Below are 5,852 nucleotides of genomic sequence, written 5' to 3' on the forward strand. Positions count from 1 at the left end.
TGTTTTTGGTTGATATGAAAGAAAATATTTTTCAAAAAATGTTTTTTCCAAAATAAAAAATTTTTCCCAAAAATAAAAATATTTTTCAGTTAATATTTTCCACAAAAAATTTTCTAAAAATAGTTCAAAAAAAAATTTATTGTTTTTTAACCCAAATTTTTTATTTATTTAAAAAAAAAATTTTCCAACCATAAAAAAAACATTTGAGTTTTAATCAAGCCACATACAAATTTTTCAATATTTACTTTTTGAACAACAACCTAGCTCCCAAACGTTGTATACTTTTTTTCCCCTGTATTCTTTTTTTATTTTTTGATTCGAATACAAAAAAAAAAAAAACCCCCTTTTTTAAATATTAAAAAAAGACACCGATTCAAAAATTTGGCTTTTGTATTCATAAATACAAAGAAAAAAATGAAACATAAAAACATATGTACCCCAAAAAATCTATACAAATATGTACACAAAAAAATGAATCCTAAAAATTAATAAAAAAAAATAAAATTGAGTTTTCATTTGTATACATATGTTAATTCACTTTATTCTTTTGTATAAAAAAAGGGACTTCTTGAAAAGCATAAATATTATATATCGTTATATATAAGAGTATACACAATCGAAAAAAAAAACCCAAAAATAGTATATAGGATTACACAACATTCACAAGATCCAAAAAGAATTTCCCGTAAAATTCGATCGATCGTTACTTTTCCCCTTCATTCTTCACATCATAAATTGCCACCTTAAAAAATTCCCGAGGGAGACGATAACAATGCCCCGAGCGGTCATGTTGGCACATTGGTTTTGTGCCTGCCTCCCTAATTATTCTGAAGCTCGTTTGTTTCCTTTCGGCTAACCTAAGGCGACGCAATATTCTCTTTTAAATTTCTCCGTTCAAATGGGTAGCAAATCGATTTCCGCCGGAGCTCCGATAATGTGGCCAAGTATGAATAATATGAGGTTAAAGCCAGTTGGATTAGCTGACGCGTATTCTACTTTTCGCGCGTGCGTATATAGTCGCTAAATGTCATTAATAAAATGTTTCATATGAGAAGTAATTAAGTTAAACTATACTTACTAAATGTCAAGACCCACTATATGTCATATAGCCGTAGCTATCCCAATAACTTCGTCAACGTTAAATTCTCAACTCATTTATTACGTCAACCAACATTTATCACCAATTTCAAATTTCAAATTCCCACCCATTTGACACTCTTAGTGAAAAGGATAAGTTGAGACAAAAGTGGCGAGCTCTTGTGAGGTCGGGGTATTAAATGACTCCTCGAGTTGTAAATTCTTAAGATTCAAAACAAATCGTTTTCGCATCATTAAATGAATTCGTTGCGTTAATTTGGGCTTTAATCAAATACAAACTGATTTTTATGTACTTATGTTTTATAATCTATTTAGTTACCAAATGGAGAAAATGAAAATGTAGAGAAAGAAATATGCATTACATGATAAAAAAAATTCCTTTTTGGCTAAAATTTTCTTTTGAATCATCTTGAATATATCAATGGACTCATCAATGAATATTCCTTATAATAACATTCATGCTTGGATATAGTATGTTACTTTTTATGAACTAAATTTAACACCCTCTTAACCATTACCTAAAATGGGAGGTTTCTTACTCTAAAAACAATTAAAAAGGAAGCACGCTGTTAGTATTTAATTATATATTTGTCTATTCATGTGTGGATATGATTCTCATATTTTTTATAGCCAAATTCTTTTAATAATGAATAACGGTGAGATGCGAACTCTGAATTTCTATCCCTTTTGATTATCATATACGTTGAGCTATGTAATCATGCCATGTAAAATCTTAACTAGTCGAGCTCTGCTAGGTGTTGGAGCAAGCTATGGCCCGTTGTTCTATTTGCTTCAAGGTATTTACATTAACATTTATATGTATTAATAAAAATTGAATGATTATATTTTACACCAAAGAGGAAGAATCAGTTGCTTTGTTAATGAGAACAAGTTTAAAAAAAAAAAAAAAAACGGTTATCACTATATAACTTAATTTCTGCTTCAAGCTCAAGATACTTGGTAATTTCTAGTAGAGTAGAAATACTACTGAAATACCATTGTTGTACTTCATTAGATACATTCAAGAACTACCAATAACTTAATCTTAATTATTATTGAATAAATACTTAATACTCCATCCGTCCCAATTTATGTGTCTTAATTTGTTTGGGCACAAAGTTTAAGGAATAAAAAGGAATTTTTTTGAATCTTACATTCTAAATTGAAGATGTGTGTAATATACTAAAATGTCTTACGAATCTTGTGGTTAAAACTTCAAGTATAAGATAAGCCGAATTGTCATTTTCTTAAATAAATAAATACATTTTTGAAAATGGAGACCAAAAAAAAAAAAAAGTACGATACTTAAATTGGGATGGAGGAATAATAATCTAGAAGTAAAATTTTAAACTAATATTAATCTGTAAATTACATTATACTACCATTTTGGCCAAGTAGTTTCTATTTCCCATAATTTCCTTTTTGTTTTAAATGGTACATATGCACGAACTTCTCTTTTTTAAAAAAAAAAAAAAAATTTATAAGGAACCACGCGCTCTCCATGTGTCGCCGCTCGGTGAGAGATGGAAGGAGGAGAAGACATGAAATGAGGAGGAAATAGTTAAAAGGGTCTTTACAAAATAAATAAATGTATATGACCCTCTATATATATAGGCGATTCTGACGTAACACAGAGGCGGGCTTTTGCAGAGGGTCATTTAATCAAGGGAAAATATCACTAATTGCCTCAAAAATACAAAATATTTACCCGCTCATGCCCCCTCCCAAACTATTTCGCTTCTACACCCACCGATTGAAAGTATTTATCGGACATACCCCTCGGCCAAACTCCTTTTCGTGATGCCATCACAATATATTTATATATCGTGATGGTATACTGTATAATGAAAAGAATGACTAGAGCGCTTCTCACACGCCATCTCAATATATTTATATATCATAATAAGATCTCGTTGCAATAAGTGTCTTTATCAAGGATCAAGAATCTTCACGCATACCATCACAATATATATATATATATATATATAAGACAATATTATCACAGAAAGAGTGTTTGATTGAGGATCGAAGAAGCTCTTCTTCAATCGTCACGGTTGTGATAATAAACATGATCATTCATAATATCGCCTCAATATTTACATACCATAACGATATCATAAAGAAATGTTAAGAAAAGATCTTTTATTATACCATCTCAATATATTTATATACGATTTTAGTATCATAACTGGGGATAACCTAGCATCTCGCTAAATATTTTTAATTTTTTATAGTACAAAAGTAATCAAGCAGTATAGGTGATAATTTTTTTTTTTTTTTTTGTTTGAGGGGGAGCATCCGTGATTTTTTCCCCTTTAATCAATTAGTGTTAATTCAGAAGACGATGAAACGACGAAGAGAAATTGATAAGGCCCAAATTGGTTTCTTCTAAAGGGTAAGCTAATTCCTCCCGCTTTACCTTATTGTTGATTAACCGGGATTTTTGCTTCAGCTTTTCGTCCACTCCATATGAATTCAACCAAGTAATCGGTTATTACCTTGTCTCGACTCGCTTTATTTCACCTTTTTACTCGCGCTGTCCACAAAATTGGTTAAGGAGGTAAATTTTGCATTCCAAGATTAAGGGCTAAACAAAAATACTCTCCGTATGCCTTTTTGTTTGATGTCCATTTAATGATATAGAACGACATTTCTCATTTTATCTATTAAGTCTTCGATCAATCAATCCCAAACTAGTGAGTGTCCGTTATATGAACTCTGTTCAGCCAGATTTCAATCCCGTAAATAATTTGCTTTTAAGGCACTTGTAAGTTGTACCTACACTGACAATCTGACATAAAAGTTTATGACCAGAAAATAGAAGGACTAAGCCTTATTACCAAAATGGATCATATCGCGTTAATTGGTTACAAAGCGCTTATGAGGAAGTAGCTAACAAGTTTAGGAAGCAAGTGTTTTGATTCAATTTGGAAATGGAAGTTGATTTGAGGACTCCCGACCAAATATTATCGCATCTGAATCTCTTAACGAGTAAATACTGTTCAGATATTATCAGACAGTGAAGCTTCTTCGCTTTCCTTCCAATCTTCTAAGTATTGTTACGGCTATGCGATATGGATCTTGTCACAGGGCGATTCACTGAAAAGTCTATGCTTAACAGATCCTTTCCCTTGGTTTTTATTCCGTGAACGACCTATTTCTTGAAGAAACAAATAAGCTCGTTAGAAGGAGCCTATAACCTTAGGATCGTTAGAGAGAGTCGAGGCACCTCTTGTTTTTTGATAGAAATTCTCTCCTTCTTTTATTCCATCCGTGTCTTTAACTAGAGAACCCTATTACAAGATATTAAGAAAATCTAGGAATCTACTAACATAGAAAATCTATTGAGATAAGAATTCTAGTAAAACTAAACTACTACTTCTATTTATAAGAATTCTAGTAAAACTAAACTACATCGCCTATTTTAATGCAAATAAAATCGCACCGCCTCGCATCTCCTTATCCTCTTTGGCGTTACTATCTTTCTCAACTTGAGGGCCGCCTTGCATAAACCTTACCCACGAATGAAGTCTATAACATTACCCCCCTTCCTCTGTAAGAGCTTGTCCTCGAAGCTCGAAGTCCGGATAGGCGTTACGAAAACGTGCAACATCTTCCCAAGTAGCATACGATAAATCAAACCCACACCGATTACTAAAATTTCCCAAGTTCCCCGATTAAGACGAGCACGTAGACGAGCAAAGCATAGGTGTTATACTGTTGCCTAAGTCAAAATAGTTTACAACATCAGGATAATTAAAAGGGGTTATTTAAAGTTAAGTCGCCACCTAATTATTTATGGTGAATTAGGGCTTTGAGGTTAATTAAAGTTATTTCTAAAGTTGATTTTATTTTAAAGTCTATGAAACCAAAAGATTCTGAAAGCGGGGTTCAAATAACCTAGAGGGAAGGTATTGGCATCCTCTAGATTCCATTAACAATGGTTAACCGGCCGAACTCATAACTAATTAGGCTAAGGGTAAATATAATATTCTAAGTGTTTGGAAAATAACTTATAAATATTGTTAAAGTTTTAAAGTAAAATATAATGATGTAATAATGTTAAAAAAAATAAGACTTGCACAATATAATAATTTGTATGAAAAAGACTTCAAGTATTATTGAAGGTGAATTTGGAGATGTAATAGTTTTCATGTAGGCAATAAGTTTAGCGAATTTGAAACTTAGATAAAATTGTATTACTATGACAATGCCAACTAAAATGTCAAGTTTTATTATGAATATGATACAAAGGACATGAGTTTCTTTTTTTGTTGACTTTATTTGATTATATTAGACTAAAAGTATGCATAGTTGAATAAATCTTAAATAATGTTTATAAAGTATGCTTGGATTAGTATTTATATGTTAATGACGCCTGAAAGTCTTTAAGATAGTATCCTGAAAGCATGGTTCTTTGGTTCAAAATACGTAATCATACTACTTTGAAAATCCATTGTTCTAAAATAGATAAATATTGTGAGTATTGTAAATAACTTAATATAAAGAGAAGAAAGGTGAAATTTATGAAATTAATTATTTGTTTCTCTTCTAGACATAACCACCCACCCATACTAACATCGACCCTTAATTACGCTAAGGTTCATTCTAACTAAGAAAATAAAACAAAATAAAGAGTTAGTCATGCAATACAAATTAAATGCACAAAATAAAATAGAAGAGGCAATAAGCTAAATGGGCTCAGCCCATTTTTGAGACTGCTGCCGCTGTTTTCCCTCATTGGGCTTTGACCC

This window comes from Lycium ferocissimum, chromosome 4 (assembly GCF_029784015.1).
Source record: "Lycium ferocissimum isolate CSIRO_LF1 chromosome 4, AGI_CSIRO_Lferr_CH_V1, whole genome shotgun sequence".
Taxonomy (NCBI): Eukaryota; Viridiplantae; Streptophyta; class Magnoliopsida; order Solanales; family Solanaceae; genus Lycium; species Lycium ferocissimum.